Source organism: Chelonia mydas, chromosome 4, assembly GCF_015237465.2.
Source record: "Chelonia mydas isolate rCheMyd1 chromosome 4, rCheMyd1.pri.v2, whole genome shotgun sequence".
Classification (NCBI taxonomy): domain Eukaryota; kingdom Metazoa; phylum Chordata; order Testudines; family Cheloniidae; genus Chelonia; species Chelonia mydas.
In genome coordinates, this window is record NC_057852.1 from 3491709 (window position 1) to 3514970 (window position 23262).

The following is a 23262-nucleotide window of genomic DNA, read 5'->3' on the forward strand; positions in this document are numbered from 1 at the left end:
TTACAACAGCTCAGCTTCATGATAGAACTGCTGCAAAATTGCAGTGCTCTTCACAGAAAATCCCAGTTCAATATGCTTTTGTTGTAATAACAGATTTTCACTTTGACTGTCTGGCAAGAATGGCTTTCTATGGCATTAGCTAAATGAGAGTTGTGCATCTGTATAATGACCAAGGTTTAGCTGTAAGTACAGTAGCCTCAGTACTGCCTCCTAAAGCAATGTAGGAATTGTCTAATGCTCTTTTAACTGCACAAACATATTTTGAACAGCAGGTGGCCTTAGAGATACAGTGCTGGGCAAAGCAAATAGTTTCTCAGCTATAACTGGGGCCATTAATTTCACATCACCTGCACTTCCAGACACAGATACTGCTCTTGACTAGGCCCTGCCTTCACTCCATCAAAGTGAAGTGCTGTTGGCTATCGGCACTGCTGTGTATCACACCTCTCTCTCCCTTTGCAGTGAGACTTTGCAACCACTGCCGGGAGGGGAGCTGCTGTTTGGACACAGGAGATGAGCACTTGCCTGCAGCTAATGGCCTGAGTGAAGGAGGTCGGTCACACCTTTTGTGCTGTTAATGTTCCACAGTCCGTCAATGTAAATCCTGTACCACTGCTTGGATCTTGAGGGGTATCTGCTGGCATTTGAGGGACTTTAAACTCCAGATATATAGATCCCCTTGTGGAATCCAGCAGAATTTCCTGGATTTTATAGAACCCCCGAAATCTGTGCAAAATCAATCACTGCAGCAGCGATAACTTTACACCTGTAGGATGTCTCTAGTACTAGATTTCACAGTCCTGTGTCTCACTGTGTCTGACCTACACTGCGCCGAGCCCTTTCCTTTTTCTTGGTCATCTTATTTCCATTTTCAAAACGAAGCCATCAACAAATACATAGTGACTAACTTGGCAGGGAAACCCTTTTAAAATGTTCTTGCAGAAGTCTGAAGCAAAAGCCTCTAAAACAGCCCAGGTGTGGCTAACCATAGTAGGGAACGGTTGGACTGGCAGACTAATAAATACAGTAAAGCCCCAAATCTTGCTGTGCTATCTCAGACCCTGCTATCTCAGATAATGATCTGAGCAAGTACAACTGCAGGCAGTGAGTGAAAAGCTCTTCCTCAGACATAATCAGTGGATCAAATTTTGCTTCATCATCAGAAATGCTGAGGTGATCAGGCATGATACCCGGATCTTAGCGGCTCAGTAAGAAGTGTTGTGGCATTGCCATAAAAAGATATTTTTAATAGCTTCAGTGGTTATGTGCAATTTAGCAGGGACAAGCACTGATGCATTAAAACTCAAAGTTATTTGGATTTAGGAACCAAAAACCTTTATGTTGTCTCAGCCAGATAAGGAGGAAAATCTGGCTTTCTTTTTTTTAATCTACTAAACTGTCTTTTTGATTCCAAACTGTCTGCAGGTCTTCCTCATCAGTTAGAGTTCTGCACAGAATATAAGTAGAAGGAGATCTTTTTAAGTATTTAAGTATTTGAAATGGAGCCTTAAATGTATATTGTGGCATCAAGTTCCAAAAACAGACAACCTATCATTTGGGCCACTTTGAAAATGTTCCCATGCATCTAATATACAAACTTTAAGCCCAAACATACTAACACTTAGGGCATGGCTACACTTGCAGATATAGAGCTCTGTGAGTTAAACAAGCCTTCAGCGATGGCAGTAGGGAGTAGGGAAAGCACTGCAGTCTGTCCACACTGACAGGAACAAGCGCACTGGCGTGGCCACATTTGCAGCACCTGCAGCAGCATTGGGAGCAGTGCATTATGGGCAGCTGTCCCACAGAGCACCTCTTCCCATTCTGGCGCTGTGGCTTGTGGGAAGGGGGTGGGGGGTGGGGGACATTCTGGGTCCTGTCCTAATGCCCCGTCATGCATCAGTTTTCATCCCAGCAATCCCTGTGCTTCCGTCCACATTTGACGCCATCTTGCAACATTTTTGTACTGCGCGCTCTGTCTTCCCTTGAGGTCTGCGGGAATGGAGCCCGAACTGCTGAGGAGTATGCTGATAGGTCTCGCCAGCACGTCACGTTTGGCAGTCGAGTTATTCCTTATGATCCAAACTGACAGTGAAGGCTCCGACGATGATGTTGAGTCGCGTAATGCATATGATACGAGATTGCTTGTGGCATTCACGGACATGCTCACCACCGTGGAACGCTGCTTTTGAGCTCAGGAAACAAGCACCGAGTGGTGGGATCACATCGTCATGCAAGTCTGGGATGTCGAGCAGTGGCTGCAGAACTTTCGGATGAGAAAAGCCACTTTCATGGGACTGTGTGAGGAGCTCGCCCCCACCCTGCGGCGCAAGGACATGAGGTTGAGAGCTGCCCTGATGGGCGAGAAGTGGGCAGCTATTGCAGTCTGGAAGCTGGCAACTCCAGACAGCTACCGATCGGTCGCTAACCAGTTTGGAGTAGGGAAGTCGACTGTTGGAATCGTGTTGATGCAAGTTTGCAGGGCCATTAATCGCATCCTGCTCAGAAGAACCGTGACTCTTGGCAATGTGCGTGACATTGTGGCTGGCTTTGCACAAATGTGTTTCCCTAACTGCGGAGGGGCAATAGATGGGATGCATATTCCAATTCTGGCACCAGCCCACCTAGCCTCCGAGTACGTTAATCAGAAGGGGTATTTCTCTATGGTTCTCCAGGCGCTTGTGGATCACTGTGGCCGTTTCACTGACATTAATGCAGGCTGGCCCAGAAAGGTGCATGACGCACGCATCTTTCAGAACACTGGCCTGTTCAGGAAGCTGCAAGCCGGGACTTTCTACCCAGACCAGAAGATCACCATAGGGGAAGTCAAAATACCCATTGTGATCCTTGGAGACCCCGCTTACCCTTTAATGCCATGGCTCATGAAACCCTACACAGGGAACCTTGACAGCAGCAAGGAGCAGTTCAACAACAGTCTGAGCCAGTGTAGAATGACTGTGGAGTGTGCTTTTGGCTGTTTAAAGGGCCGCTGGTGCTCTCTGTATGGGAAGCTGGACGTGGCCGATGACAACATCCCCACTGTTATATCCACATGCTGTACCCTCCATAACATTTGTGAAGGGAAGGGTGAACGATTCCCTCAGGCATGGAGTTTGGAGGTTCAACACCTGGAGGCTGAATTTGAACAGCCAGAGAGCAGGGCTATTAGAAGGGCCCAGCGCGGGGCTGCAAGGATTAGGGATGCCTTGAGGGAGCAATTTCAGGCTGAAAGCCACCAGACGGGAGTGAAGTGCAGTGGCTCCAATGTTAGTAGGAATCTGTGTTTGCTACGCTGACTTGCAGTGCCTGTTTCTTTCCTGGGCTAAGGTATCTTTTATTTTATGCAATAATAAAGAATGTTTTCAAAGCCAAAAAATCCATTTATTGAAAAGAAAATTAATTTATTGAAAAGAAACACAACTGCTATGTGAAAAGAAACACAACAAATTATGCTATTGTGTAGACTTTGCTTGTCTTTAAGTACAGGGGAATCATTGCTCTGTCTGGTGTGAACAATGCTGCCTCTGTTAAGTGTTGCATTTTGCCTTTATGGATGCAACCTTGAGATCTCAACTGTCCCTGTTATCACCGGCTGAAAGACTCCATAGAATCAGAAAGAGGCTACGTAGAAGCAAAGAGGACATGCTGCGTGAAGTAATGCAGCATTCCAGTAATGAAAATCAAAAAGCGCAGGAGTGGCGGGACAGTGAACGGAGGATCCGCCAGCAGAATGAGGAGCGCCGGCACAAAAGCACAAAGCGGCTGCTAAGCATCATGGAGCACCAAGTGGACTCAGTACAGGCTCTCGTAGCAATGCAAGCGGAACAATGCACACACCTCTGCCCGCCCCACCGCGCGGCTATTCTCTAGGATGATCCCTTCACCCCTCCCCCCGCCGTGTGGCTGTTCTCCGGGATGATCCCTTTTAGCCAAGCACAAACAGCCCAGCATGAATGGGGTCCTTTTACTGTTCCCTTACAAAAATCCCCCTCTTTCAACCAGGTGACCATGAATGATATCACTCTCCTGAGGCTAACACAGAAAGATTAAGACCGAATGTTGCTTGAATGCGACCAAACCCAGGACCATTCGCTGCCATGCTTTGTGCTGCAATGGATTCCAGACTACGTGCTACTGGCTTGCCATTGTAAAGCGTCCTACCGTGGAGGAAGAAATAAGGCTGCCCTCCCCAGAAACCTTCTGCAAAGGCTTTCAGAGTACCTCCAGGAGAGCTTCATAGAGACGTCCCTGGAGGATTCCTGCTCCATCCCCAGACACGTTAACAGACTTTTCCAGTAGCTGTACTGGCCACGAATGCATCCCAAGTCTTCAGGGCAAATCGAACATTAAACACTATTGCTTTTAAACCCTGTACTGTAGTTACAAATGTGCACTCACCAGAGGTGCCATCTCCGGCTTCAGGGTCAGGGATCCCGCCTTGGGAGGATATTGGCTCCAGGGTGAGGAAAAGGTCCTGGCTGCCGGGGAGAACGGATTCACCACTTGCCTGCTGCACGTTCTCCTCCTCCTCATCCTCTTCCTCATCCACAAAATCCTCCTCCCTGTTGAGTGAAACTCCCCCCTTGCAGGTGCCCACGGACAGTGGTGGGGTAATGGTAGGGTCCCCTCCTAGAATGCCATGCAGCTGATCATAGAAGCAGCATGTATGGGGCTCTGACCCGGCGTGACCATTTGCCTCCTTTGTCTTTTGGTAGGCTTGCCTGAGCTCCTTGACTTTCATGCAGCACTGCTGTGTGTCCCTGTTGTAGCCTCTGTCTATCGTGCCCTGTGCGATTTTGGCATGTGTATTAAGCATTTCTTCTTTTTGATCGGAGTTTGGCCTTCACAGATTCTTCTCCCCATACAGCAATCAGACCCAGTGTCTCCCTTTCAGTCCATGCTGAAGCTCATTTGCGATTCTGGGGGGACTGCACGCTGACCAAACAGGAAATGAAATTCAAAAGTTCCCGGGGCTTTTCCTGTGTACTTGGATAGTGCATCAGAGTTCAAAGTGCTGTCCAGAGCGGTCACATTGGAGCACTCTGGGATAGCTCCCGGAGGCCAATAACGTCAATTTGCATCCGCACTACCCCAAATTCGACCCACCAAGGTCGAGTTTTAGCACTACTCCCCTCGCCGGGGAGGAGTACAGAAGTCGATTTTAAGAGCCCTTTAGGTTGACAGAACAGGGTTAGTTGTGTAGATTCATTCATTTTAAAATCGACCTAATGCTGCTAAATTCGACCTAACCCCGTAGTGTAGACCAGGGCTCTGGGTGGCAAAATCTGGCCATAAGCGTTTGCAGGATTGGGAGTTGAGAGTTTTTAGTCCTTCTATTTTACAATGTAAGGAAGATCTGTCTTTAGTAGTAGCACCAGTTAACATTTTAAATTGCCATTCTGTGACTGTAGATGTTATATAGTTCACTTCAGGCAATTATCAACATTTCTACTTCCCCCCCTTTCCCCCCCTTTCCCACATTTCCAAAGTGCAAGGCGGTGGGATGTGGCTTTCCCAGCATTCCCATGATAACTTTTCAGTGACTCAGATAGTGTCCAGTGCTGTAGGAAACAGAAGGCAGAGGCTATAAACGGACTGAGAACATCTCCTTTCAGTCCAACTCAGCAATTTTTATCTATCATCTCCAGCATAACAGACAGGAAGTAATAAAACATTGTACCGTGGACAGGATGTACTGGACCCACCATCACCATCCTTTCCCCCCACCCCCCCACCCAAGGAATTTTCCCAGAAAGAAGAAGGCAGCCAGAAGATGTAGGAAGGCGTCCAGGGAAATAGCAGCAGAGTCTGGGAGCAAGCAGATCATAGTTGCTAGGCATGGAACCTGGGGATATAGAGTGGGCCAGGGTTCCCCTAGCAGCCACTGGGGAAGGAAGGGAAGGCTGCCCTTTTGGATGGAGAAACCTTGATACCCCAGAAGGAGAGGACTATAGTGACTAGGCTGGAGGCCAAGCCATGAAGAGGGCGTGCCCTGACTTGCAGAGGGGGAGGCTCTGGGGCATGTGAACAAATGACAGAAGGGAGTCTTGGACCTGGAGGGAGCTAACCCCCAGAGCAACCAAGAGGAGGTGCCTTAGTGGTGAGTGGTACCCTGTGACACACCCATCTCACCCCTGTCAGTCTGGCCATTTCTGGTCTTGCACTATGATGCATCACTGTGAGAGGTTCTGGTGGAGCTGGGAACAGAACATGGACATAATGGCATTGTGCTCTCTCCCAGTCCTCAGCTCTGCAGGCTCTGGTGGAGGGGCGCACACGCTCGCTGATCAGCTCAGGCCAGATGAATATTGCTGTGGAGGCCCTAGCTAGCTTGGGGACTGCTTTAGCAAGCCTGCCCCACTGGTCTCTGTTCTGGGGACAGCTGACCCATTGCCTTGCCCTTTCTGTGACACTCCCCAGGGTTGGAAGGCACCTCACCACCATCTGCCCTTAGCATGGAGCAGTCTCATCTGGACATGCTGTGGATCAGCTCCCTGATCCCACCAGCCTCTGGCAGCACAAGGTTAGCGATAGGAACACACCTACCCCAGCATCCCTCTGGAGTGCTAAGCCCCTACCCCGCTGAACACTCGCCGACCTCTCACTCTGCTCCCAAAGGAACAGTACACACCAGCTTACTATCAGATGCAAATGGTTACATAACAACATTATAGCATGCTTTGGAGAGCCTAAACTTAACTCTCAAGACCTTCCTCCTGTCTCCTACAGATAGCTACCCCAAGTCCTTTCCCCAGCATTTTCAGCCAGGATGGCGGAGAACCCCCTTTCATAAGATCAAGCCCACTGCCAGCCTGTCCTCCCAGACAGAAGGATGCAAGGGCATCTCTCTGCACCCCCAGATATACCAGACCAGACCTTTGATCTTCACCTGAAAATGGGGTGACCCCGCCCCCCGCTGCGCACCTCTTCCTGATCATTTCCTCCTGAAGTCTCCGTAAGCTCCTCATTGGCTCAGTAGGCTCACAGGTGTCTATTGTAAGACACGTCATCCACAGTCACCCACCCAGGAGATCAGTGCTTCCTCCCTCGTGCCTGAAGACGTTTGTTCAAGACACGCTGCCTTTGAGTGACCTGCCTTTAACTACAAGGCCTAGTGCACATAATATTCAGCACGTAGACGTAACTCCTCACATATTCACCATACATACACCTCACAATGGTTATGATGACCAGTGTGGCACAGGCTTTCAGCAGAGACCTTACATCACCCCTGTCAGTGACCTCAGGGGATCCCTGTAGCCCTATGTACCCTGTGCCCTCTGCCAGTTGGCATCAAAGCCCTTGGGTCTCACTTTCCTCTCCAGGCCAGCCTGATCACCCCTATCGGTTTCTGGCACCATCCAGTGACAATGGGGGCCCAGAGCTATCAGCCCAGCACGGGGCCGCTGCACTGCAGTAAATCTCAGTGCTGGCACCACGTGTGGCATGCTTGCCCAGGGCAATGGTAGTGTAAGGCAGGCACATGAGAGTATCAGGACAAGAGCATGCTGGAAATAGAGGCTCTCTCAGGTCTAGGTTTGCAGTTATGATACTTTGCTGGCCTCAGCTAGTCCTTTGGGCTCACGGTGGAGACCACGCGCTTGTGGCATGGATACCGAGAGGCTCAGCCGTTCTGTAACTAATAAACACATTCTACATACAAAACCGGGGAGGGTGGGGCAGGTTTCGAGTAAGCATGCAGGAATCTATTTTGGTGACTGACCCAGCAAGTATTAGCTAGTGACTGGATACAGATCAGATAAGGTAAAAAGATGTTGAAAATCAGAATCAAATGTATGTAGCATTGGTGTAACATCTATACCAATGAACAGGGGGTTGGACTAGATGACCTCCTGAGGACCCTTCCAACCCTGATATTCTATGATTCTATGATTCTATGATCTACTGTTGGATTTTTTAAAAATTGTTCCTAATTTGTTTTTGTTCCCATTGCCCTGCTTACAGTCTGCTCTGAGGCTATGGTGTCATGAGACATGAGGCTTTTGCACACTGTGTCTCACAGAAAAGAGAGCCTTCTGAGATTTGAACCCATGTTGGCCCCTGTCCAGAAAAGCATGTGTTTAAATACAGTTCCCTAAGAACGTGATAATAGGATCTCAGTTCTCACTGCCAATGGGGCTTTAAGAACTCCTGTATTTGCCTTTTCGGACTGAGAACCATCCTGCAGAAATTCAGAACAAAGACTTCTCACTAAACACTGACTCATAGGCTCACAGATTTTTAAGGCCAGGAGGGACCATTAGATCATCGAGTCTGACCACAGGCCAGAGAGTTTCACCCTTTTACTCCTGACCCCAATAACTGTTTTATTAGCTTATCTGAACATCTATTCTCTAACTATGGTTAGATGTGTCACATGGCAGACTGTGTTAATGTTACAGGGCATGAGACTTATGAATGCTGCATTTTAGTGGGATGCTGTTAATCATGTGGTTATCTGATGTGTTTACATTTGTGCCAATGAGCAATTCACTGAATCCAGGCACCTCTAAAAATCTGGATTCCAGCATGACTCAAACACACGTCCCCAACTTGCCATGACCTGAATTAGGTCTTTGTGCAATAGGGTAAATTTTCAGTATTCAGTTTCATGTATTGGCATTTCTCCCGTTAATTGTAACAAAAGTTGTAATCCGAATTCTGCACCCAGTGCTCTTAACTTACTTCACTGTAAAGAAAAGGCAGAATTTTCAGCAGCATTTACTGCTGGCCTCATGCTGCTCCCATTGAAATTAATGGGAGTTGATCAATGGGACCAGTGTAAGGCCAATGCTGAACGCCTCCAGCCGAACATGTCCACTGGGGAAGTATGTCATGCTGTGAAATCTCACCCACTCATTGCTGCACCCTATCTATTAATATGATCTCCGAACGATGGTTTGCACTCATTGGAGCAAATGGTACTCCGTGCTCCAAGTCACAGAGAAACAATCTCTGACGGCAAGTTTCGATGTGGGGTTGGTAACACAGTAACCACATGTTCCCATCCCTCACAGCCAATTGTCACCTGCCCTCTTGGTCGCTAACCGTGGCCTGCACAGCTGGTTTCCCAGGGTGCCTACCTCTGCAAATAGCATTACCTAGCCCAGAAAGCAACATGCCTGCACCGCTGTGGTACATTTTTTAAATGATTTCACAGCCTAACACAGAAGTGGCCAAACTCCACACAAGCAAGTGACGGCCCGTTTGATAGGCCATAGGGCAGATGCTGAACTGGCATAGGCTGAAAAAGGGAGCAGATTTATTTGTAAGCCTGGAGGTACCATCCGTACTCAAGAGCCAGCTGCAGCCACCTGGAGACAGTACTGTTGGATAAAGCTGGGCTGAGCTTGCTAGCGTAGGTAGTGCAGGGAGGGAATCAGGCCAGGCCGGTCTCAAACAAGCAGCCTGTCAAGGGCAGTGGCCAAATAATTCAGGGCAGAGTCGGGTGAAGCCAAAGCCCTTCCCAGCTGCGGGCTGGGTCACATACGCCATTCTAGTCCCGCCGGGGCTTTTTTCTGGCTAGGTGCCAGCCGGTGGAGGGAAGTCAGGCTGGAGGGCGGGCACAATGCCAAGCACCAACCCCGAGGGAAGGTCACCAGCCAGGCTGCCATTGTGTATGTCCCTGGCCCAGCTACTCATGAAATCCCGGCACCCCACATGGAGCCTGGTCACAGGGGGAAGGCGGGGTCCACAGCTGGCTTTCAATAACTGGAGGTGTCAGGAGTAACTTTTCATGCTTGACCAAAGGGGAGCTGGTGCCTTCCTACCCTAGGGCAATGGGGAGCCCTAGAAACACCAGGATGGAGATGGGTGAATCTCTCAGTCAGGAGTCGCTGATGAGCACCAGAGCACCAGTGGCCCCTAGGCCCCACAATCAAGGTGTGTTGAGGGGGAACCCAATTTTCATTTGGGAACGGTCTTGCCATAGCCACTGATGGGGCAATCAGGCTGTGACGGTGTGTTTGGTGCTGCATGCCCTGTGCTTTGCTGGGGCACTGGGGTCTGAGGTGGCTTCCAGGAGGGAGTGCTAAATCTCCGCCTTGCTGCCAGAGACACCCGCGGGCTCTGTGGGGAGAAGGGAGAGTGGCTGTTTCCTTTCTCAGCCACATTAATATATTAACCATGCACAGGGCTAGTGTCTGGAGTGTCTGATTTTCCTATACCCTGGTAAGAAATCTCCCCCTCTGTTCCCACAGAGCCTGGGTCATAGGGTATCTGGCCCCTGAGGTGGCCAGGTGCTTGGCCTACCTGTGACAGGCTCTGCTGAAGAGAACAAGCCAGCCCGGATCCATCTGGGGATAACTCAGAACTAATTAACTTCTGCCCTGTGTGCTCGGCAGACAGAACGCAGGGAGGGAGCACCTGGGAAAAAAGCTCCTCCAGGGCTGGCTAGGAAGCTACACCAAGTGGGTCTCCCTAGAGATCAGGGCTCCTGGGGAGAGGACAAGTCCCCAGAACGCAGAAAGAGAGAGCTCCCAAGGGGAGGGCTTCTCAGGGGAGCTGGTGAGGGGCCTCACCAGGACAGGAAAGCAAGGAAGAGCGCTCCTAGGTGGGGGAGGCTCTGCAAGGGAGGAGCTCCAATGGAAGGACTTATCCAGGTGGGTGCAGGAGCCCCCAGTCAAAGACATTATATGCTGTCCTGAGGAAGGGGTGTCATAGTGTGATCTCTGTGGGGACCTTGACTCAAGAGGAGAGATACTTCCCCAGCTGATGACAAGAGGCCCTGGCACCAGAAGAGGTTTCTGGGTCAAGAGGGCCTCTCTGATAAGGGACCTGGGCTTGAGGGGGGGTTGGACGAAGGATGCTGAGGATGCTAGAATGCTGGAGTTGAGGCCTATTTGTGTAATGTTCCATCTTTGGGTTAAATAATCTAGATCCCTGAAGGGGCACTTCAATATACATCAGCCGCATTGGACTTACTGAAAGCCCATTAAGGGAAAGTGCGGCAAGGATATCATTGTAGTGCTGCACAGGGTCCCCATTATAGCCTGCCTTTATTGATCCCATGTATATCTCCAGCAGAGAAAACAGTGACAACTTGTCAGAGGGCAGTATGCTGTAGGCATGTTGCCATTTTTCTTCCCAAACCATTCTCTCCCCTTCAGCCCCCTGGGAATGCAGAGATGGTCTCGGCTGTACGTGCAAGATGGGACTGCTGGTCCCTTCAGCCTCCCCATCAGACGAAATGGCTGCAGTCTGGCTCTTGGTGTCCCTTCTGCTGCCTCACAGTGGCAAAAGGTGATTGATTTAAACCATCCCTTAACACTGGTTCCTTTCTCCACTCTGAAACGTTTGGTAACAGTAGCAGACCCTAGGAAACTAGACAGTGCAGTCCCATGTGACCCCAGGTGCTTTCTGCACCATATTAAGGGCCATCTTGGAGAACACCTGCCTGCTTGAGGGGTGTCTACGCGAATCCAATTTTCTGAAAATTTCACACTGTTGCTACCACCAGTTCCGCTTCATCAGTGCTAGCAAAGCCAGGAGCGCCGGTGTACACTGGCTGCTTGCATCTTATCCACTAGGTCATCTGCGCCTGCCCGGCACTGGTCTAGGGGACATGGGTGTTCAGAACAGCTGCTGCTGGCACCTTGTCGAACATCTACCCAAGCACTCCCATGGTTGCTACCACCAGGGGTCTGCCTCAGTGGTAGCAGTGGTGGGGACCAGTAGGTAATAAACCGGTGGTAGAGGAGGCTTTGGAAAGCTGCATTGTTACTATCTGTGTCCCATCACCAGAGTAAGGAAGGTGACAGCTACAGCGCAAAGGAAACAGCTCAAGGGGTGAGGAGTTATGGCCCATCTGGGCATGATTTGGTACAATGCCAAGCTGTAAAATACAAATAGAATACACTCTGGAGAGTGGCTTGCTCTCTGTTTGCTATTCATTAATATTCTAGTGGGCCATTGAAAATGCTACCTCACTGAGCACGGTAACCAGAAAGAAAAATGATGTGGAAAATCTGAAGTGCTTGTGGCACTGTGCACAATAGCCCATCTGCGGGCTTTGACAGCTGTGTGCTACGCCAGGAGAAAAGGCATGCCGGCTTGGAAGTGTTGCTAGTCACGTAGGCCAGGGCTCCTCGTGCCCCTAGGAACATGCTGGATGTAGTGCCGGGAGATGGTGAGTCCTGTGCACCTGGATGGGGGTGGAGGCAAGCTTTGTTTGTTTGACGCTGTGTTTGGTGCTGCATGCCCTGTGCTTGAGGCTCAGCCAGAGGTTGGCAAACCCTGTGTTTCCCCATCTCCTGCGGCCGGCCCGTGGGGAAGAGGAGTGGCAAGCCCAATGGCACGTATGAAAGACCCCTGCGTGAGTCGTGCTGCACCGTACCCACAATGCCCCCTGGAGGAACTAGAGCGCTGGCCATGTTAACGTGCAGCCCCACTTCCACAGCACAACCGAGGCTCCTCTGTGCACCCCCGGCGCGGGGCAAGCCCAGCAGCGGAAAGACACGGCTGGTCTGCTGCAGGGGCGGGGCTCCAGACAGGTCACATCAGCGGATCAGTTCTCAGTGCAATCAGAGGCTGACAAAGACCTCAGTGGAAATGCCCATTGGCCCTTCTCTACTCATAGCTCTGCTAATGCTGGCACTGGATGCCTTTGACGTCCTCTCATTCAAACATGCCGTCACTGGAAATGGTCGTCCTGCTAGGACATCACCTCGCCTCTGCAGTGATGTCATCCCGCCACCAGCGGGGCTCCTGGGAGTCACACCCCAGAAGTCACAGCCCTTGGTGCTCCCCACCCTCAAGGCCAATAGCCGCGGGCCTTACTCAGTTCCTGTTCCAGCTAGAGTCCCATTGTCTTCAGTGGGCTTTGCCCACGCATGAGGGGAGTGAGTGCTCGTGTTGGCTCTGCCCACGGAGGCCGTCTAGCCAAGGCAGGATCCCCAGGCAGGCCTGTGCCTGAGTGTTTCCAGCTCCAGGAGGGACCTGTGGCAATTACATTGAAAGGGCTTTTAAACCGCTCGTGCCTCTCTTGCCAATGCACAGGGTCTGGGCAACGATGGCTGATTCTGGGTTATTGCCTGGCCTCTCAAATGTCTCTCTGAGGCTCAGTGGTCACCAACCGGTCAATCGCGATCGACTGGTCGATCCTAGAGGATCTCCCAGTCGATCGCAATCTCCGGCAGCAGCGCAGTGTGGCGGGCTAAGGCTACCCTGGCCCCACACCACTCCTGAAAGGGACCACTGCAGCCTGGCAACCCCGGCGGGGGGGCAGAGGTCTCCTTCCATGTGCGCTGCTCCTGCCTGCAAGCACCGGCCCTGCAGCTCCCATTGGCCGGGAGAGCTGTGGGGGCGGTGCTTGCAGTGGGGCAGCGCGTGGAGCCACATGCCCCCCGCCCTCCCCACTCCAGTGGCCGCAGGGGTGTGTTGGCCTCTTCTGGGAGCGGTGTGGGGGTGGGGTAGGCAGGGACCCTGCCTTAGCCTCGCTGCGCCCACCGGGACCTACCGGAGGTAAGTGCTGCCCAGCGGGAGGCCACACCCCAACCCCATCCCTGAGCCCCCTCCCAGAGCCAGCACCCCATAACCCCTCCTGCACCCAACCCCCAGCCCTGAGCCCCCTTCAGGAGCTAGCACCCCATAACCCCTCCTGCACCCAACCCCCAGCCCTGAGCCCCCTTCAGGAGCTAGCACCCCATACCCCCTTCTGCACCCAGAACCCCCTCCTGCACCCCAACCCCCAGGCCTGAACCCCGCCCAGACCCAGCACCCAATACCCCCTCCTGCACCCCATACTGCCTGCTTCAGGCTCAGCCCAGAGCCCCACCTCACACTGCGACCCGCTCGTCCCCAGCCCAGAGCCCGCACCCTTCCCAAACCCCAAACCCCTGCCCCAGCCCAGTGAAAGTGAGTGAGGGTGGGTGAGAGTGAGCGACAGAGAGAGGGGGGCATGGAGTGAGCGGGGTGGGGCTTTGGGGAAGGGGCGGGGCCTCGGGGAAGGGCCAGGGTAGATTCTGAATTGCCCTTACATTCAAAAAGTGATCTTGGGTATAAAAAGGTTGGAGACCACTGCTGTAGCTGAAGGTCTCTTGTGCCATAACCATCCCCTAGCACAAGGGTCTCAAACACGCGGCCCACGGAGTTATTTCCTGCAGCCTGCCATAGGCGCTGACTCCACTGGCAGCCAAGCTCCCTTCCCTCCAGTCCCCTCCTTCCCCCGGTCCCCAAGCGCATCGCGTCCCCTCTCCTCCACCTACCTCCCAGCGCTTCCCACCGCCAAACAGCTGTTTGGTGGCGCTTAGGACTTTCCGGGAGGGAGGGGGGCAGAGCGGGGATGCATCACACTCATGGGAGGAGGCGGAGAAGAGGCGGGGCAGGGGCGGGGATTTGAGGAAGGGGTTGGAATAGGAGCAGGGAAGGGGTGGAGTTGGGGCGGGGACTTTGGGGAAGGGGTGGGAAGAGGCAGGGCAGGGGCAGGGCCTCATGGAAGGAGTGGAGTGGGGGCGGGGCCGGAGGCAGCGCAGGGGGCTTTAACCAAAGTAATTCTAAAAGTAAATGCGTGTTTTGTCATTTGAGTGAGGTGCATTGCTGAGTGTTTATATTTTATTAAAACCCCTCTTCGCATTACAGTTTTTAAAAAGGTTTCAGAGTAGCAGCTGTGTTACTCTATATTCGCAAAAAGAAAAGGAGGACTTGTGGCACGTTAGAGACTAACCAATTTATTTGAGCATAAGCTTTTGTGAGCTACAGCTCACTTCATCGGATGCATACTGTGGAAAATACAGAGATGTTTTTCTACACACAGACCATGAAAAAATGGGTGTTTATCACTACAAAAGGTTTTCTCTCCTGCTGGTAATAGCTTAGCTTTAACTTTTTAAAAAGTTAATACATTGCCTTTTAATAGCATACTATATTACTCTTCATTTTTTTCATTTTTGACTATACTTTTGTATCGTTGTATGACAAGGTGTCAGTGATGCGGCCCTCGGGCCAATGTACTAGTCTTCATGGTGATCTGAGTTTGAGATCCCTGCCCTGGTACATCTGTTTGGGGCAGAACCTGAGTGCGGAGCCCTGAGAGGTAACCCCCATGCACGAGATCAGCAGGCAAAGCAGGGCCTGAACCAACTTCCCTGCATAGCTCTCCCTCTCGCTGACAGCTTGGGCACTCCCGGAGGAACAGCGGCACCATTCCCCCAGCCGCAGACATGGCCCCTTGACACTGTTAGCCATCAGCACAAGTTAGGCTAATGTACCCTAGTGACTGGGGAGTGCAGAGATGGGCTTGGCGTTCCTCCTTGAACTGTGCCTTTGTGCTCCTTAGCCCCAGAGAAGGACCTGGCCTGGTACCAGAATACCCATAGACGGAGTAAGCATGGGCCCCTCGCATTCTGAGCAGGGGCTGGCGTTCTCCACACATATTTCAGCCTAGACTTTTGGCCTGGGTGCTCGCCCTGCCGCCAGCATGCTCAATGAGGCTCTCGATGGACCCTGACACAGATGGGTTAGTGAGTACTCCATGGCCCCCAGGCTTGTTCTCCCTGCTGAAGCACCAGCCCCTCTCTGAAACAGCAGGATGCTTGAGGGCATTAGACCCCATAATGTTTTTCCAGAGCACAGTCATTGCATGGCCCCTCTCGCTCTCTTCTTAAAACAATAGGCCTAGCAGTTCCCATTATTGCAGTCAAGGACTATCGCACAGCCTACCCCGGTATGCTATTCAGCACCAAGGCGCTCCTAGGCCTGGGGCCGGGCCCACTCAAGACAACACAAAGGCTCCTATTGACTGCAGTGAATGCTGGATCTGGCCCCTAGTGCACATGACTGGACTGGCCTCACTATAGCCAGAGAGATCCTTGCTGTTGTACTCCTATCCTTCCTTCAAGATTGCTGCCTCTGCTGGCCTGGCCAAGGTCGGGGAGAGAAACTCCCACCGTGCAGTACCTGGGAGGAAGGTGCTGTAAGGGGAAATGACACTTTCTTGGCCTCTCTGCAATAATCCCCGGGGCCCAGATTCTCAAAGATATTTAGGCTCCTAACTTCCCCTGAAATCAATGGAAACGAGGAGCCTAAACATATCCAAGGCTCTGTCCCTGTGTGTCTGATGCAGCGGTTCTCAACCTGCAGCCCCTGTGGCCTAATCAGCACACAGCTGCAGCGCATGTGACATCCTCAGGGCCATACAGGTAGGATTGGATGCCGCCCATATAACACATTGTAGGCCGCATATGCAGCCCAGAATGGTAAATAGATGGAGAACCATTGAGGCTTGGGTCCCATGCTGCTCACGGCAGAGTGCAGTCAAAAGATGCAGACACAGCCACTCGGGGAAAATTCCATCTGACGCTGATTTCTGAACTGTCGTCTGATCGGAACAGTCTTTCTTTGTTAACCAGCGAATGGGGGATTTGCTGGCTGCTGCATGAAGTCACACTCCATGCGGTTTCTCCCAGGGGGGAATCACACTTCATAACTGTTTGCTTATGTTTATTACTTGTGGTTGTTTGTACTGCAGCAGGACCCAGAGTCCCCAGCCGGGGTCAGACCCCACTGTGCTGGGTACTACAGCCAGAGAGTTTTATTTAATCCTGTAAATACCAAATCCAATCCAAATAGAAACAGAAGCCTCCTTCCCAGCTGACTGATTGTATTGAGTTACCAGGAGGCAGGGTAATTAAGCTCAGTGACCGTTATCTCTGTTGTGGGTAGATTAAATGGCTCTTTCCTGTAACATGAAACAGGTGCAGCTTTTTGTAGGTCCCTTATCTTTATTGCAGGGACTGAGGGCCCAAAGGGAGCATGTCTGCAATGGGGATGAGGGGTAGTGTGCAAATTGGTGAAGGGAACATTGTGTATCTTATCAAGCAACATTAGTTATTTAAATTAGTCCATCAAAGCCCAGCAGGCATTGCAGTAAGCAGCTAGCCGCTGGGCTAAGTCCACACGGTGACTGTGCCATAGCACACTATCCTACAGGGAGATGGGAAACACAGAAAGAAGGGAGCTGTTAGAAATCTCACTGATGCATGCAAGCCCTTCTTTGACTATAATGTGCGTTCAAACAATGATGCAGGTGCTGCCTTCAAGCGTGTATTACTATGGCCAGAGAAGCCTTTAAGCCAGCTATTCCCCCAGCAATCTACAGTGTTTGCATTTCTAAGATGTATTTTCTCTGTGTATCTAACACGCTCTCATTTTAGCAACACAACTTTAATCAACTTCGAGGGGAAACAAGATAAGAAAATTTACACCCATCATTGCTGTTGATGAGCTGTAATTCCAGCTAGTGTCAAGCAAGTGCTGAGAAGTAGCTCTGCCACTCTCCTGCTGGGAAATCTGGGGAAGGAGTTTGCTTTATGTGCCCACTAATTTGGGGTACCTTAATTGCTGGGTGTCCCACTCAATAGCTAGGGCCTGATTGTTCAGCAGTGCTGAGTGCCCACATAGCGGCTCAGAGAATGGGGCCCTCGGTGGCTCAAGCCAGACACCCAAACTTGGCGAATGCTTTTAGAAGTGTGACACTGAACTGGGAGGAGAGGTAGATACGCTGGAGGGTAGGGATAGGATACAGAGGGCCCTAGACATATTAGAGGATTGGGCCAAAAGAAATCTGATGCGGTTCAACAAGGACAAGTGCAGAGTCCTGCACTTAGGATGGAAGAATCCAATGCACTGCTACAGACTAGGGAACGAATAGCTAGGCAGCAGTTCTGCGGAAAAGGACCTAGGGGTTACAGTGGACGAGAAGCTGGATATGAGTCAACAGTGTGCCCTTGCTGCCAAGAAGACTAACAGCATTTTGGGCTATATAAGTAGGGGCATTGCCCACAGATCAAGGGACGTGATCGTTCCCCTCTATTCGACATTAGTAAGGCCTCATCTGGAGTACTGTGTCCAGTTTTGGGCCCCACACTACAAGAAGGATGTGGAAAAATTGGAAAGAGTCCAGCAGAGGGCAACAAAAATGATTAGGGGGCTGGAGCACATGACTTATGAGGAGAGGCTGAGGGAACTGGGATCGTTTAGTCTGTGGAAGAGAAGAATGAGGGGGGATTTGATAGCTGCTTTCGACTACCTGAAAGGGGGTTCCAAAGAGGATGGATCTAGATTGTTCTCAGTGGTAGCAGATGATAGAACGAGGAGTAATGGTCTCAAGTTGCAGTGGGGGAGGTTTAGGTTGGATATTAGGAAAAGCTTTTTCACTAGGAGGGTGGTGGAATCTCTTTCCTTAGAAGTTTTTGAGGTCAGGCTTGACAAAGCCTTGGCTGGGATGATTTAGTCGGGGATTGGTCCTGCTTTGAGCAGGGGGTTGGACTAGATGACCTCTTGACGTCCCTTCCAACCCTGATATTCTATGATTCTATGACCCAACTTCTTTATGCTAAATTTACCTCTTTGCACGAGTGGAAGAACCCCATTCAACCACAGAAACTTCACAAGGGGCTTACTTGTTTGCTCAGCATTTGTAGAGGTGCCAATGACGTGCCCCTGGGGTGGAAGTGGTGGCATATCGCTCTTTTTGGGATGACAGCGATTTTCAGCCGCATTTATCAAGTTACTTTTTAATTTTGATCACTGAGTGACGTTGATCAGCCTGTGGAGGCTGCTAGAATTAGGGCTATTTTGGTTCATGTCATGGAGGTAAATGAGAGCTATTCTTAGCAGCTGCTGGGATTTGACTCATGCTGCTTCTCATCGCCCATAGATTAAAGCTATAAATTGCCTCCTGTAAAGTTGCTGAGCAGGTGTTGTTGCTACGGCCACCAGCTGCAATAACTGTGTTCTGACTCCTAGAGAGGTGCGTGTCTCCACGGCCAGAGTATGGAGCCCTACAGTACAGGTTGGTGTTTAGGTGACCATGGCTTATTTTCACTGTAGTGTCCAGGAAGTGGGTCTCTTGTGTGGACTGGTCCAGGCTGAAGTTGATGGTGGGGTGGAAATTGTTGAAATCCTGGTGGAATTCCTTACGGGCCTCTTTCCCATGGGTCCAGATGACAAAGATGTCATCAATGTAGTGCCCACCCTTCTCTGCCAGAGCACAAGGGGGGCCCCTCCATCTGCTTTGGCTGGCCAGGTGAGCACTTCCCTGCCCGTTTCAATCTCCTTTAACCCCTGCCAGCCTCTCGTTCCCAGCCCCGAGGTGCTCAGTAAGGGTGGGGGGGCAGGGTTGCTCTGCGATAAGCGCAGTGGCTGGCTGCTGTAAGTAGCTGGGCAGAGCCAGGTGTGACAGGGTCCGTTCCGTAAAGGAGCCCAGCGAATGCGGTCACTCCTTGTCATCTGACCAGCGGAGAACCCTCCTCGCAAACCCTTAACTGCTCAGAGCACTGGGCAGGCCACAGCCCGCTCTCGGGGTCTGTCTTCCCTGGCGGAGGGACAGCGCCGGCAGCTCCAGCCTGGCTCAGAGCGCGCGGACGGGAAACCGCTGCTGTGTGTTCCCACTGTCCGCTTCCTGTGCAATAGCGTGGTCCCGCGTGTGGCCCTGGCAGCGCTATTTGGAGCCAGGCACTCTGGGCAGCTGTCCCACAGAGCCCCTCTTTCTCTTCTGCCCCCAAGGAACTGAAGGGCTGGGGCTCACGGGTGGTCACCTGAGGGCTGAGCAGTAGAGGTCAAACCAATGACCAGAGAGGCGAAAACAGGCATTGTGGGACACCTCCCGGCAGGGCTGTCCCTAGCCATTTGGGTGCCTCACACCCCCTGGCCTCCCCCCACCCCCAGCGTCTGAGAGGCAGGAGCTGTGGGGGGCACTTTTGGGGGGCCCAGAGTGGCCTAGGAGATTAGCGGGGAGCCGGGAGCAGTCCGCTTCGCTTCCCTCACCCCGGCCCCAGCCTTGTCGCTCGGGGAAGGGGGCTTGGGGGAAGGGATCCCCCTCACCCCCGCATTCACGGCAGTGGCAGGAAGCAGAGCAGCCCGGTCTCAGCCAACTCTACTCCGCCAGCTCCCAGCCGCGGCGCTCCGCTTCCTGCCGCCGGTGACAGCGGGGGGGGGGGGGGCGGTCCTTTTCCCAACCTCCCCGCACTCACCGACGGCGGGAAGTGGGAGCTGGAGGAGTGGAGCAGGCTGGGGCTGGGTTGCTCCACTTCCCGCTGCTGCCGGTGCATGCGGGGTCGCTGGGGGAAGAGGTGGAATGGGGGCGGGCCGGGGGAAAAGGGAAGAGGTGGGATGGAGGGAGTTGTCCGGGGCCCCACACCCCCCTAGGGACAGCCCTGCCCCTTGCGGTGGGTGCAGCCCGCGGGGGGGCCAGCCGAGGGATAGGGCTGGTCGCTGGGGCTGGGGCTGCCGCGTATACAGCACGCAACTGCCTAGGGCACCATGAAATCTGGGGCAATTTGGTGCCCCAAATGTCATGGTGCCCTAGACAGCTGCGTATGCCTAAGGAGGGCCCTGCCTCCCAGAGGCCAATGGCAGCGCTGTATCGACCAGGGTGTCTGCGCTGGCACCGCAGCGCTGTAGCACCCGTGCGGAAAGCTGAATGGCTCTTGTTGGGGTGGTTTTTTTACAGTGCTGTAGCTGCCCCGTTTCTGCACACTCAGTGGCTTGGCAGCGTGTGCACCCCGGGAGTTACAGCGCAGAAAGCTGCTTTACTGCGCCAAAACTTGCCAGTGTAGACAAGGCCTCAGATACTCCAGAATGAATGGGGAGTAACTCCACTGAAAAGGTATTCACACCACTATCACAGATTGGAATCTGACCCTGTGGCCGCCTTTCCAGCTCTGTTTGAATTGACTGTTGTGTGTCCATTGCTGACAGAAGCTGACTGGGATAGAGTCTGGAGAGAGAGCTGTGTGTGCTTAGGACAGGCTGTTTCCAAACGGAAAAAACATTTTTCTGGCAAGCTTTGGATTTAAATGACTCTAAAACCTCTGAACCCCCTTGGAAGACATCTTCCCTTTGGCAAGAGCTGACCCATCTGGTCGCCCTGAGCCAGTCCCAGACTGCCAAAGGAACGCGGGTGGACGCTTGCCTCACACAGAGAGGGGTGGGTGGGTCTCACAATCACTCAGCGGGACCTCTGGCCGAGCACTGCATTTCTTCCTGTCTTTTTCTGCTGACTTTCATGGAAATTTTAGGACCATGGAAGTGCCAGACTGGATCAGAGCTGGGGCCCAACTCCTCGAGCATCCTCTGTCTGCCAGCTGCCTCAGAGGAAGGTGCAAGAACCCCCACAGTTATGGGATAACCTGTCCCCAGAGAAGGCTTCTTTCTAGCCCCTGTTAGTTGGAGGCTGGCTTTTGCTCTGAAGCAGGAGAGTTTCTGGCCCTTCCAAGGCTGCTCTTTATTTAATTCATACTATTATACACATGAATATGTTATCCAGAGAAATGTCCAACCCTTGTGTGAATCCTGCTCAGTGCTTGGCTTCAATGTTACCTCATGGCGATGAGTTCCACAAGCGAGTGGCACATTGTGTAAAGTATTTCTTTCGTCTGTTTAGAACTGGCCCCCTTTCAATGTCCTTGCAAGTTTCCATATCTTTGTATTGTCAGAGGGTGAATATAAGTTCCCGATCTGTCTCCTTTATACCAGTGTTGTAGCCATGTTGGTCCCAGACATGGGGTGCGGGTACCAGAGGCTGGGGGAGGCCATGCTTCCCCAAACAGCCAGCCATGGCCCCGCTCACGCTTCGCCCCCAAACCCTCCCCCTCCTGCTTCCGCTCAGTATGGCTGCTCCAGTCTCCCTCTGGGGTGGCCCCGGCTTGGGCCGCGCCATCTGCTCTCCCTTTGCTCTGGGGCTGGAGGTGCTGCAGCCGCACCACCTGCCCTCCTGGGGCTGGGGGACTGCGGCCGTGCCCTCCCTGCCTCCTATCGCTCCAGGGCACCCACTCCAAGGCTGGGGGCACTAGCCTGGGGCGGGGGCCAGCACCTGGGCACTACATTAGCCTTTTTCCAGTCATCTGGGACCTCCCCCGATCGCCATGAGTTTTCAACGATAATGGCCAATGGCTCTGCAATCACAACCGCCAACTCCTTTAGCACTCTCAGATGCAACACATCCGGCCCCATGGACTTGTGCTCGTCCAGCTTTTCTCAATAGTCCCGAACCACTTCTTTCTCCACAGAGGGCTGGTCACCTCCTTCCCATGCTGTGCTGCCCAGTGCAGTAGTCTGGGGGCTGACCTTGTTTGTGAAGACAGAGAAAAAAAAACCATTAAGTACATTTTTCCACATCCTCTGTCACTAGGTTGCCTTCCTCATTCAGTAAGGGGCCCACACTTTCCTTGACCTTCTTCTTGTTGCTAACATACCTGAAGAAACCTTTCTTGTTACTCTTAACATCCCTTGCTAGCTGCAACTCCAGGTGTGATTTGGCCTTTCTGATTTCACTCCTGCATGCCCGAGCAATATTTTTATACTCCTCCCTGGTCATTTGTTCAATCTTCCACTTCTTGTAAGCTTCTTTTTTGTGTTTAAGATCAGCAAGGATTTCACTGTTAAGCCAAGCTGGTTGCCTGCCATATTTGCTATTCTTTCTGCACATCGGGATGGTTTGTTCCTGTGCCCTCAATAAGTCTTCTTTAAAATACAGCCAGCTCTCCTGGACTCCTTTCCCCTTCATGTTATTCTCCCAGGAGATCCTGCCCATCAGTTCCCTCGGGGAGTCAAAGTCTGCTTTTCTGAAGTCCAGGGTCCGTATTCTGCTGCTTTCCTTTCTTCCTTGTGTCAGGATCCTGAATCCGACCATCTCATGGTCACTGCCTCCCAGGTTCCCATCCACTTTTGCTTCCCCTACTAATTCTTCCCGGTTTGTGAGCAGCAGGTCAAGAAGAGCTCTGCCTCTAGTTGGTTCCTCCAGCACTTGCACCAGGAAATTGTCCCCTACACTTTCCAAAAACTTCCTGGATTGTCTGTGCACCGCTGTATTGCTCTCCCAGCAGATATCAGGGTGATTGAAGTCCCCCATGAGAACCAGGGCCTGCGATCTAGTAACTTCTGCGAGTTGCCGGAAGAAAGCCTCGTCCACCTCATGCCTCTGATCCGGTGGTCTATAGCAGACTCCCACCACGACATCACCCTTGTTGCTCACACTTCTAAACTTAATCCAGAGACTCTCAGGTTTTTCTGCAGTTTCATATGGGAGCTCTGAGCAGTCATACTGCTTCCTTACATACAGTGCAACTCCCCCACCTTTTCTGCCCTGCCTGTCCTTCCTGAACAGTTTATATCCATCCATGACAGTACTCCAGTCATGTGAGTTATCCCACCAAGTCTCTGTTATTCCAATCACATCATAATTCCTTGATTGTGCCAGGACTTCCAGTTCTCCCTGCTTGTTTCCCAGGCTAGCTAGCCCCCTATCTGACTACCCCAAAATGC